This window comes from Haliotis asinina, chromosome 6 (assembly GCF_037392515.1).
Source record: "Haliotis asinina isolate JCU_RB_2024 chromosome 6, JCU_Hal_asi_v2, whole genome shotgun sequence".
NCBI classification, from domain to species: domain Eukaryota; kingdom Metazoa; phylum Mollusca; class Gastropoda; order Lepetellida; family Haliotidae; genus Haliotis; species Haliotis asinina.
Window position 1 is genome coordinate 66455959 of NC_090285.1, and position 14115 is coordinate 66470073.

The 14115-nt window shown below is 40.6% G+C and overlaps 1 pseudogene; it reads right to left on the reverse strand.

The window, feature by feature from the left end:
* Positions 1-1631: 1631 nt before the first annotated feature.
* Positions 1632-13729, reverse strand: LOC137288013 (uncharacterized; annotated as a pseudogene).
* Positions 13730-14115: the final 386 nt, after the last annotated feature.

Below are 14115 nucleotides of genomic sequence, written 5' to 3' on the forward strand. Positions count from 1 at the left end.
CAAGTATTTGATACCTAAACATTACAAATTTCGGCTACACGGCAAAATGGTACAGTTGGTACCCACTCCCATTCTAAGTGAAAACACAAAGTTGTACCGCCGAGAGCTGGTGTTACCATGTTCTTTGCTATGTGATCTTGTTCTGGTTGTAAAGATTAAACAGTTGTTTCTTTAACTGAACAAACAGTTCTGAGAATGACAAATGTCACCCAGTTATCATTTGTAACTTACACATCTTTTATTCTGCATTGATTATTTGGTCACAATTCCTGCAGTCAGTGGGTCAGTTAGGAAGAATACCACTGTACGGACATCAGCGTGATAACGACGTAGGGATATACAACGTATCTCTGTTTAGTTAACAAAAAGTTCCCATACATAAAGATGTGTACTTCATTATAGTCAGTAATGGTGATACTAAAGATAAATCTTAAAGACAAACAAGAAGTCTCGATTGCAAACACTTTCATGCCTCTGTGTTTTAGGAGAGAAACGCCTTGAGAAACTAACACTCCTCGTTCAACTATCGAACATAGTTTCTTCTTTCGTTTTTACAATAAGAGGCAACATTTCATCCAACTTACTTCCCCTTCGGAAATATTGCTTTTCAAACTCCTTAAAGACAGTTTGGATAACGGTACCATTCGTCTACAAACATACAACTATCTGCCATGCTGAACTGTATCACTTTTAAAACCGAACGTGTTATGCGTTTATAAAAAGTGCGTTAGGAAATCAACACATTGTGAAGATTGTAAATGGGGATACATTGGCAATACACCCCTGACTGTAAGGAAACAACACACGCACGCACGTATTCACGTACATGAGGGATTACATTAGAAACGTACTAGATGGTATTGTTTCTCGCGAATTTAATGTATGTTATAGTTTCATAACTATATATGTTTAGTTACTAGGTCGTTGAGATACCTTACACATCAGGCAAAGCTAAGAAATAATCAGTCCCGATAATCTCTCTTTGAGGACTCAGACTTATGGGTTCCTGGAATACCAGGAATGACACCAGGTGCTCGTGATGAAGGTAATCATGCACTGCCCAGACATGCTAAAGGCCACTGTCGTACTGAATGGTCCACTGGATGCGGGCGGTACCGTCGTACAAATACCTGCTAAACGTTCATTGTTCGATTTCGACTGCCACAAACAGGTTTTTATGTATCACTATCACACAGCTTATGTTCGTCTACTGACATGTGAGCGAATCTTGCCCAACCAGCCAATACCATTGGCGTGTCCCATGAATACAAAGTGGTCACATGTCAGTTTCGGGATTACACTTTCTGGGTGAAGTCTAGATTGTAAAATGCTTGATGGGCTGAATCCCGTTCTCTGTGTGTGATGTATGAAAGTGTGGGTTCGACCTCTTAATTAGTCCGTTCGAATCTCAAATGTATAATTATGAATGTTGCTTTGTCATATCTCAGTCTTCCATGTCTGTCCTCTAGGGTCATGAAAGCAGGGATGAGAGATAATCGTTGAAGTGTTGGAGTAGAAGGTTTTCGTAGTGGCACTTGTCTTCCAGTCTCCACGAAGAATTGTTTCAACAAACAAATGTCTCTATTAAAAAGTAAGTGAAAAGGGCTAGCATTATAATTTTCTTTTTTTTCTTAATATCGACCAAGGACCTTTTTCCCTACAACTTTGAACTGGCCAGCAATGACATTGGACTCTACGGCTGGACTGATGTTGGGCTGCTGACCTCCTGCCCATAATGAAATGACACCTGAAAAAAAAACGAACGACACAGATTTATCGTATACTAATAAGTCCATTATTAGCAAGAATATTTATTTACTGGCATTAAAAAGAACAGTCTGATATTTTACAATGGATGAAGAAATCTTCTTTCACAATTTTGGTCATAATAATCGCTCATTGCTTTCCCAGAAACATCTACTGTGTCTCATGATATATATGAGCTAATACCGGACTAAAAGATAATATTGACTGTATTTATAACATTAACCATTGGATTTTCCTACCAACTGTCGATACGCTCGACCATCACAAATTGGTTTGTGAACGTACCTGGTTCAACAACCCATCCCTCTTGTTCAGTCCACACAGCCATGGTTTCAGCTGAAATGGTAAAGTTCCATTGTGTCTGTCCACCCCTTGGCGTAAACACTCTGTTGAAGGCCACCAGCTGAAGTTGTGGAACTGTCACCGTGGCGTTAGACCAGAATATATACACCTGTATAACCTGCAATGAAGAAGCGATGGGTCGTCTTTCGCGTGAACAAATATCATTCTGACACTCGTCTTCTACACTGACATAGTTCCCGCACTGTGTATAATTTGCAATTGTTTTATGTAATGCTTGCTTGTGGTATGATTCAATTAAAGGGATCATATAATTTTGCTCAATGCATGCTTTTTAACAGTGCATACCTCATCAGCATCGAAGGATCCTCGATTGGTAAGAGACACAGAACCAGTCAAGTCGGTCCCGGCTGTCACCTGATCGGGATACTCCAAGGTGTCGTAGAAGAAGCTGGTGTAGGACAGGCCGTAGCCGAAGGGGAAGAGAACTGGATACGTGGCGTACCGGTATGTGCGTTCAACCATTGAGTAGTTGGTCATGTCAGGCACCTTGTGAAAGAATATACGTAGGGAGGCAATGTATATATACCTGCCATGTATGACACTACTGGAGAAGGTATCCAATACTATTACCCTGTGAAGGTCAGTATTCGAGATTATAAACCTTCAGTGACGTCCCTCTATTGCTCGTAGGAGGGCACTTTTTCTCGTAAATATTTCTAAAATCTGATACACTCTCACTGTTTTTGGCAATTATCTAAATAATGTCCCTCTGTCAAGGGATATCTTCTGTTTGTTTATAAGTATAAAGGGTTTGTTTATAACGTATATAAGGACAAAGCATGACCCGTGGGTATTACGAAGACGTAAGAATGTTTTCACAAGGGAACGGATAAGCGCGCTGGGGCATTCCCTTGGGAAAACTGATATGGAGTCAAATGCATATACTCACCGTGTCCATATACCTTGGCCACGTGATCGGAAGTCTGCCACCAGGAACTGAGTTGGGTCCTTCAGCTAAAAGAACTCTTCGCAATGCCTCGCCTGTTGCTTGAGCTGGGAAAAATAGTTCCATGATGGCATGAACTTGTGGACTCTCAACAGCCCATGTGACGTTGAGTGGATCAGCATTGACGAGAAGAAGGATGACCTTCGCACCTTCAGAAAGGAGAGACGAAAGATGAATATTTATGGGAAATAACAATTGATGTTGCTGTAATTCTTCTCTTACTATGTGGCTGATAAATGACAACTGAAGAACTGCAAAAGAAATCCCACTGTGATTATTAAAAATCTACACTCACGTACCCTGCCCAGCGTTTACGGCATCCTGCAGCAGCTGCAGCTGTTGTCCAGGGAGATCCAGGTTGGGTTTGTCATTGCCTTCAGATTCTACCTCAATTCCTGACAAGAAAGTACGGTCACCATCACAGTCCAGTACAAAATATCACAGGATTCCGTTGAGCACTTCCACCTTTGATCTGAACTGCATATCCAAGTGTAGTGTATGTTGATAAAATATGATACTTTTAGGCCACCTGATCATCTGAACACAACACCCCCTGCCTCAACCACATAGCGTTGAGAAACACAATGAGGGATCGCTGAAAAGTATTTCTGCAAACAGGTAGGGAGAGCAAACTTGAAAACACATTTAGGCAAGGAGCAGACATCCCTTTTGTGCCACAGAAATGGGCATACCTTTAAAATGAAACTTCACATTCATTATCAATATATACAGGATGTTGGTTTGTTATACTCTCATAAGTGAGCATGTTTGCACGGTTAAAATAAAGTAATTTCTTTAAATCGGACGAGATAGTAATTCAACATTCCAAATGTTCACCCTATTCCTCTACTCAATGCATAATAAACCACAAATTTGGTATTCTCGGCTTTTCAGAATAATGCCCAGTTGGAATAAATTACGGACTCACCTGTCCCAAGACACACAAATACCAGATCACTGTCTTTTGCCGCTGTTTGGACTTCCTGCCGGTTATACTGGGTGCAGTTGTTGTCCGAGCAGCCTGCTCCATACCTGACTGTAGTCCAGATAGACTGTACACCTTGTAGAGGGGTGGTGGTGTATTTAGGGTCCATGTCAGGAGTATAAAATCCAAATAGTGCTTTAGGATTGTTGGCCATTGGTCCCACAACCTGTTAGACAAGACTTCACTTCATTCAAGTTGTATATGTCTATTTATAATTATCAGTATCACATTGGAATGTTGCTATATATATATATATATATATGTGTGTGTGTGTGTGTGTGTGTGTGTGTGTGTGTGTGTGTGTGTGTGTGTTTAAATGCATATACCTACCGCCACATCTCTGTAGTCCGTTGGTTTTATGGGAAGGACGTTGTTTTCGTTTTTCAGCAATACGAACGTCTTCATTGCTGCCACCACCGACAGGTTCCTGTGGGCCTGGCCTTGAACTATTGAAACGTTCAGTTTGGTGTATTGATTCATTTCCGGTGGGTCAAACTCTCCCACCCTCATTCTGACATTGAACAAGGCTTTCACCCTGCTCCTGACCTCGTCTTCAGTAAGCTTGCCTTGTTTAACAGCATCAACTGTAAAGAAAAACAGCCACCACTGCCGGAGAAGTGTAGCTTATTTCTTACATTTCATGGCCCTTCATTTTGACAGCTTACAATTTGGCAATATTGGTTTGGTGAAATGGGTTTCAATGTTGCGTTGAATATAACTGAATGTACAAACGTCCTGTTATATATGGATGATATGGATGACACACGGTGTAAACTCTACGCCCAATGCCGATTGAAACTTAAAATGTTTACTGGGCGTACAGAGGAGCTTGTTGAGACATGTAATCACGATGTCACCGGTGCTTGTACTCTTGTTTTAACGCCCTAAATGAAAAAGGTTAAGTGTAATTGTAACACATCCATCTGCATCCCGTTCGTTAGATACACCAAAGTCGGTAAAGCATGTACAATAAAAGATATTGTTGACATTGTTGAAACAACACCCTAACATTACATGACTTCAAGTAAATACCGCTATATGCCACACGACAAGCTTAGAATATGAAAATATTAACAAAACTGAAGTTCATCTCTTCATATTTTTGTCCAAGATATGTATCTTCGCCAGCAAAAGATGAACATTTATAACTTAGCGCCATTTTCGTAATTCATCACTGAAATATTTCTCGATTTTGTTTCCAAAGCTACTGGCATACAGGCGTGTGGTACAAATTGCTTATGTAAATAGCATTTGACTGAATGAATGAATTGTGGATTTTGGCATGGAAGATGGTCAAACCCTTTGGCATTACCCCGCAATCAGGTTAACAGAAAGCATCCCTCCACGGTGAGCTCCTACACAATATACTCGTACCGAGCGACATGAATACGGGCTGAGTTAGGTTTGGTGACAATTCAAGGTTGCAGCCAGCCTTAACACACGCTGCAACGGTGTCGACACTGTTGTTGAGGTAGTGGTGTTGAGTGATGATGTTCTCAATGGAACTTTGGTCGCTGATCACATAACCCTTGAAACCCCATTCCGTTCTCAGAATATCTGTCAAAAGTTTCTTGCTGGCACATGCTGGAACTCCGTTGACTCTTGAACATAAGCGACCCAGATAGGAGAGAAGTACAAAGACTGTTACCAAAAGTGATTGACAAAGTGTTTACGATGCATCTGGATGATGTCTTATTTCTTTCTAACAAGTGTCACTCACTTTATCGTAGTTATGTAAGTTGGTATTTTCGGTTTGTAGATCATAATTTCGATATGACAAATTATCACGGAGACACGTTTCGTAAATAAAACACAACATATAGTGTTGAATGTGTACACTACCTGTTGAGGCTACACATGAGGCTGTAGGTCCCGGCCTTGACACAGGAGCGGAATGCTGGCAGAAAGGTAGTGCGCCAGTCTCTTTCAGACACCTGTGAAACAATAGAGGGTAGTACTACTATTGCTTCGTCCAACATATACATAGAAAAGGAAATTGACGAGAACATCAACAATGTGATTCAAATATTGGATCAGCGTGAAAATCGATCCTGGGGCTTTGAATCTATGCCCAAACACTTTAACCACAAGGCTACCCCACATCCCTCAATGTGTACAATGCATGTGTTCTATTGTTGTATGCAGTATGTTCTTGTCATCTTGCACTGATGTTCTTGGAGAAGAAGCAGAGAGTTAAATTACACTCATTCTGCTTACACTCAATGTATTTGTCCGTAAGCAATTAACCTCATTTGCCAGATTCATTTCACGACATTGTCACTGCTATGTGTGATTTACAGGTGTATTCCGTGACAAAATTGACATGCAATCTTTAACTCCAAGTTACCTCTGCGTCAAACGAAAAGCGTGAGACAGGTATATTTTCTGGGCCGGCGTAGACATCAAAGTGTTTGCAGCCAGCACTGGCCCTAACGTAGCGGGGATCGCTTCCCTGGAGACCCTTCACGAAGTATGCAGCAAAGACTCCACTCAGAAATGGATCTTCACCGTATGTTTCCTGCAGAAAACGAACAATTGGAACAACTGTGTTACCTTTTGTATGCGAACATTCTCTCATAACGCTAGCTCCTTCCTACGTGAGTGACTGTAGGACACGAATGTGTTTGTAGCCTTCAAAAGGGTTGACAAGGCCAATGGTCTTGCGTTGTATTTCAGCTGTTTAGAAATGTAACTATGAATGAAGGTTAATATCAAAGTAGTTATGTATGTTTGTCATAAGTATAGCTGTCTGGTACATCACTGCAGGATATTTTTGACTTGGTCATATTGTAACCGTAATCCCAGAGATAAAACATTTTCAACTACATTGGGGAAACATCCAGACCACTAAACATTCGCATCAAGGAACACAAGACATCAACAAAGCAGACAACAGTCATTTCGGAACACATCACCAAATTTCCTGACCAGAAGATCATTTGGGACCCTATCAAAACACTCTCCAGCAACAAACATGATTACAAGCAGAGAAAATTGTCAGAAGCTGTTCACATCCGCAAACACAACCGTTCCATAAACAGGGGTCAGGGTAGATTTCTACCTAACCAATTCGACATTTAAATCAACAAATAATAACCTCTAGCTTCCGTCACTAATCCTCCATTAATTGGTTCCCTCAACGCTATAATCCCCCCACCCCTGGCTTCACACCAATCACAGGTTATATCAACAACTCTAGTTATATCCTTTGATGTTTTGGTTATCTCAACTCCTCAGTTATAGCTCATTTACCTGCCTTTATATAAACTGTTATACCTTGTCCTCCCATATGCTTGAAAACGCTATAAGAATCCATGCCGAAACGTTGCCATTGTGAACATAAAGAAGTTGATCATCCATAAAACTTGTTCCTTCCCCGTTAGTTCAGCAACTTCTAAAATGCATCTAAAACAGTTAATTTCGGATAATCGACAAGATCACTTGATACTTTGGCTCCTAAATCAGAAGACAGAAGAACAATTATATCCTATATTTCATCCAAAGTAACCAACATGTTTAGAAGATGTTATTGTTAAAACAATTCCACTGAGACTTGTCTTCAGATCAGTAGTTCATAAAAACGTATGTTGGCCTTGTTTGTTACAATACCAATTTATGAAACACGTATCTTTGTGCTTATCATACGAGGGGATGTCAATAAGTTTTGAGCCTTTAGCATTTTTCATACCCAGGTGTCACAGCCTATGGTACGACATTGAACCTTGGGGTGTAGCTGATGTGATATATAAGTTTTGGTATCCTACTCTCAGAGGTTATTGAACAGCTAACATTGACAGAAAGAGACCCCCTCACGGCAGTGAAAATTAATAAACTTGAGTATAGAGCAGCAATTAAGTTTTTAGTTCTTGAAAGAAACTCGGCGAAGAACATTGAAGAAAGGCTTTCAGCAGTTTATGGGAAGTCTTCCCCTCCATCTGCTACCATCAAACGATGGGTCAATGAATTTAAGCATGGTAGAGAGAGTCTTGAAGATGACTCCCGTCCAGGTCGCCCAACAACAAGCACTAGTCAGGAAACATTGACAGAGTGCATAGACTTGTGCTGGAAAATCGTCGAATCACACTCCACGAATTAGAGGAGACCACAGGCATTTAACACGGATCCATCGAGACAATTCTTCATGAACATCTCGTCATGTCTAAGGTGTGCGGAAAATGGTTGCCAAGAATGCTTACAGATGAAATGAGGCAAACAAGGGTCACCATGAGCACCATGAACTCCATGCTAAGCAGATGCAACAAGAATCCAGAAGATTTTCACTTTAGGCTAGTAACCTGTGATGAAACCTGGATCCTCCACTATGATCCGGAGAGCAAACAAAAATCCATGGAATGGAAACATGTCACTTCTCCCAGGACCAAAAAGTTCAAAGCCTCCAGATCAGTGCAGAAGGTAATGGCGACAGTCTTCTGGGATAGCAAAGGCGTCAACCACATAGATTACTTACCAAAAGGAAGAACAATGAATAAGGAATATAACGCTAACTTGTTGAGGCAAGTGCGACAGTCAGTCAAGGAGAAGCGCCGGGGCAAGATCAGACGTGGTATTCTTCTACATCAAGACAATGCTCCAGTACACACCTCTCGCGTTGCAGCCGCTGCTGTCCAGGAATGCGGGTACGAAATCTTGCCGAATCCCCCGTACTCTCCAGACCTGGCACCAAGTGATAACCATCTGTTCCCAAATCTCAAGAAACACTTGCGTGGTTTCAGGATGATAATGAGCTTATAAGCCTTATTAGGCTTGGTTTGAGGACCAAAATGGCGCCTTCCACAGAGATGGCATCAGCGCCTGGCAGAAAAGATGGAACAAGTACCTTGACTCACAAGGGGACTATGTTGAAAAATAAGTGTGGTTCATACCAATATTTTGTGTTTTTCTATGCAAGGCTCAAAACTTATTGATATCCCCTCGTATCTATCAACACCCCCACACTTCAGATCTATGAAGCACCATTGGGTTTGACTTCTGTCACAATGATATAAAAAGAAAAACTAAATGGGTTATCTTATAGAATATAAATTGATTTAAAGTACAATGTATTACTTTGTTCGCTTGAAGTGAATAATTTGAAGAGCCAGAGAAGAAAGGAAAATATTTGTATTATGGAACACATTCAACTTTCGAACCTCTGTAGTGCTCGTTTGTGAGTCTAGGCACAACGTCCACGTGCTTTAATTATAACAGTTCAGGGCAAAACTATACTTTATTACAAAACGCATTGGGGTAAAACGAATTCTATTTCCTGAATAACGCTAGGATATTGACCAATAACGGGTATGAGACGGTAAGGCAACATATGACACATGAGAGATGGTCAAAATATCCCACATTCTGCCGAGTTGTTTCGTGTTTTCTTTTTCTACATTAACAGACGTCCTGCATAATCAACATGATCCTTTTGGTGCATGATTTTTTTCCACTATACGACGAATGACAAGATTATAATTTCTTCAAGGGTCATAAGGGGAGCGTGGGTTGATGTATCCTCGATGTTTGTTTATGTTCCCTGAGGCCATAGGTGGTACATCAACACGTAGGCCGCTTGGGACAAGTGAACAGCGCATTTATCTTACCGAACACCTAAATGTCAATTTTGAATCGTTTGAAGCACGGGTACAAAACCTTTTACAGTCATCCCTAGATTTTGAAGATAATTAGATAAACAGATTTAAAGTTATCTCCTAACATCGGTAATTTCCATACATCATAGGGGATCCAGTTTTATTTGCGATAAAGAATTACTACAACTTAGTACAAAATGAGCTGAGCGGGGGACACAGAAAATGTCACTCGCTTGCATGCGGTGTACATTGAAAATATTAGGAGAGCGCTCAGCCAGTCAGAATGCGATATTTATGTGTGAGGTAAGATGATAATGTATAAGATATTTCTGTAAACGACCTGCTCGTTGTGACATATAATATCCTACAGACAATGCAATCTTACACACAATGGGTATAGAAAGGAAGAAGGGCGTACCTGATTCCTGCCCCACCTGGGGTCTCTCGCGATATTGATCACCGGACTGGTACAGCTGATACCCTTGTGAGTGCCGTATAATCCATGTGAGGTGTAGTTATTATACTTGGCTCTCACCTCTTCAGCTGTGGCTTGGGCCACCAGGAATATTAGGTCTGTGCTACAAGAGAAGCGAATGCATTTAACATGTATACTACCCGAGTAACACATGCTACATATGTTGGTATGTATATGTCAGTCAGCATATATGTACAGGGAGTGTGTAAGGCAGTGTGTACATGAGTCTGTCTCTGTATCTTATACAAAATATACGGAAAGGGTACGTTGTTACAGGTAAAAGGCTGAAAAGACAAACATAAAATTATGAAAATATTGCTACGAGTCTCCTTTCTTTATACTTACATAGGAAAGGTTTATAATATCAGATACAACTTGTAATACAATCAAGAAAGCCATTACCAGAAAAGATAGATAATAGCTGCTTAAGATTCAGACAATATTACAGTGCCTTCTTGTGAAACTATCATTTAGTGATGAAGTTCGCGTCAGGACGACTTCTCAGCTTGTGAACCAAGAATATTCATATAGATTAAACATGGATATTCTAATCGTTCTAACTGTATGAACTTTACTGTTGCAGTATCTCTTACCTGAATGAGGCTGAAGGCCTAAAGCCTGGGGGAAGGATGTAGCCTCTCCTGCCCACAGATCTCCCCGAAGACACCCAGTGTCCCAGGCGTAGGGTTTGATTCCAAGACGGGGTATAGCAGGGGCGGGACCGCCATTAATTCCTGACCCCCCACGGGCCATCTGTAGCTGGATCTCGTCCAGGGTGAGACGACCTACCAGATCGTCGACTCTGTCCTCCCAGGGTAGAGATATATTTCTGAAGGTGTAGTATATGTTTGGAAACAGTGTTTATGAAAAAAAAATGTGGATTTAAATATATTACCAACACCCCCCTAAATGTAAAGAAACACACACACGCAAGCACGCGCGCATGCATGCACGTGACAAATTACATTCCGAATGTGTCAGACAGTATTGTTTCTCGATTCATGTTCAGTTTTAATGAATAAAACGTCACAATGTAAGTCTGGACTCACAAACGTCGAGAAACTCTCCGTATTGTTGCCACTTTCTGGCAAGGGGTTTGACAAAAATAAACATGCAGTTAGGAGTATATGCTAAGGACGAAAAAGAGATGAAAAATGTTCTCTTGAAAATTCAAAATTCAAACCTCCTCGCCCATGTGCGAGAATTTTTTTTTACTCAAAATAATGCTTTGTGTATGTTTGGTCATTGTGAATGAATGAAAGTATGTTTATAAATATCATGACAGAAATTTCAACTCATTTTGACTTAATATAGCTAATTTAGAGTGTTTGTTTTTAAAATGTCATTCATGGGCGAAGAACGTCGCTCTCACGAATAAAAATGCCACCTCTGCAATATTTTAGCCGTATCTTTAAGCGACCCAATTAAACATCGATAAGGAATAGACGTAAACTGTATCATAAAACCTGTCGTCAAGGGAGAGTAAAATATCGAGAATATCAGTTAGATTTAAACTGAGCATTTGATGTTTATATAATAGCACTAATCGGACAATACACAAAACAAAAATATGGCCATGCAAAATAAAAACAGGTCATACAGATTAAAAGCAGGCCATACAAAATACAGCCGATAGACAGCCAGTAGCTGAAAGTAGATCACCAAAGGGACTTACAGTACATTTGCTACCTTCAAGAACCCGAGATGGACTGGTTAGTTATTAATAAAAGGAATGTTTTGCTCGTTTACCAAACCAGATTCTTTGAGAATCAAAATATGTTTGAACCACATGTTCACAAATGAAACACACCATGGACATGTCCACAATAGCTAAGCCTAAAAGCATATCGTATCAAAGAAGGTTTCTAAAAGCACAAACACGTATATGCCATTGACTATCACAGGCTAATGTGCACGTTTTGAGGAGGCCAAAGTTCCCATTCCCTTTGTAGTATACAAGGTTGTTCTGTGGCGCATAAATGTATATAAACATCAATATATTTCACTAGAAAATAGAATTTTCCACGCCTAACGAAACACTTGGCCCTGATAAGGTTAGTAACCATAAATAGAATTCCAACTGGTCAGCTGGACGCCTTATAAAACAATCAGTCGAGATTTCCGTAGAGTGTGAGATATTTATCTGCGTGTCATGCGCAGTCAGTCTTTTTCATCAAAATACCCTCACAAACCCCTGTACACCTCTAACCTAGTGTCACTTAATTGTTGAGTGTTATCAGTGGATTGTATACAAAATATTTTAGGAAGCGACGGATGTTTTACTCCGGTACAGAAGGCCAGCGGATAAGACACACTTTCGGCGAAAGTTGTCGCAGGCGCTTTGCGGAAATTACGCAACTGAGGGCGTTCCGTAGCCTCGTTATTGCGGGTCATGCTGAAATACTCAAGAAACTCAGAATGATGAAATTGGAAATGAGGAAGAAGCGAGCTAAATCAGCATGTGGATTACAACCCAATAGCTTGAAATTCATATGACAAAGTAATATCGGGTCAGGCCATGATAATTGTGAAAAACGGATAAATTTCTATGAACATACAACTTCTTGTAATGTAAGCGGTGCACCTGTTAAAACTGTTATGTCTGTTAAACTGTTAGCAAGTGATGTCTACGGGTTGGTCAATGTAAAAATGCTTGGATGTATGAGGTGGGACAACGGTGTTATTTAAGGGTTTAGACGCTGGTTTTCTACAAAAATGTAAGATGTAATTTCTCTCAGGAAACGAAATAAGACGCGTGAACCAGAATGTGAGTGAATTCATGTTAGTGAGTTTCTGGTCTTTTTTGAGGCCACGCAGATAACAGAAAAATAAATGACCTCTGTAAACGGCAAAGCTGCAGTATATTTTCCTGGTGGTTGAGGGCATTTGGGCTTTTAACTGCTTTTCATTTGCCCAACGCACCACTTTGGCCCTTACTTCACCTAGACGGGTGGTTGAATTGGCCCGATTCAACCAATCGGCTGGTCATGCCAAGCCCTGTGCATGGATTATATATATATATATATATATATATATATATATACTTTTAATTTCGGTCTTGGCTGAAGTATTCATCGACTTCTCTGGTTTTGGAATATAAGTTCTGATTTTTGCCTAGAGTCTTATGCCCAGAAGGCGGATGCTCATGGGGCCAATCTGGTGGATTAAATCTTTGTAATTCTTCTACTGGAGTATATCATCCGGGTATCCTTGGCGCTGCAAGCTGGAGGCCCGCTTGCTTTAGCATTGTCCTTGTGATACTCCGTGGTGGGTGGGGAGCTCGGATGATGAACCATATTACACTAACTATGGTGTATGAAACCCCAACCAAAAAAAACAAAACGTCCACTTGATATTGACCATGTTGATACTGACCATAGACCGTCTGCATCGATTGAATATTTGCCACGTTTCGTTGTTATTGAGACTCCTGAGAAGACACCGCTGAAGTTGAACCCCTTTGCTGTATCCAAGGGTATTCAAGGTATTGCTGGGGAGGTGAAAAACATTAGACGCTTGCGTTCGGGTGCCCTGCTAGTCGAATGCGGGAAAAAGCAACAAGCAACGAACCTGATGAACATGAAATCTTTCGTCGGCATTCCGGTCATGGTCTCTGCTCACAAGACCTTGAACACTAGTAAAGGTATCATCAGAAACCGTGATCGATTGTTTGCAGATATGTCCGAAATTGACATTGCATCAGAAATGAAAGATCAAGGTGTACTGTATGTGAAGTGCTTTTCAACCTGAAAAAACAATGAAACATTCCAAACTAATACCTATCTGTTTACGTTTTCATGTCCAAATGCACCTAAATCAGTGAAGGCAGGCTATTGTAACATACAAGTTGATACCTACATCCCCAACCCGCTAAGGTGTTTTAAATGCCAGAAATATGGACATGGCGTGAATACTTGCACAACAGAAGATTGTGACAGTGATTATAAAAAATGCACCAACTGTTCAGGCGACCATTCATCTTCTTCGAAACAGT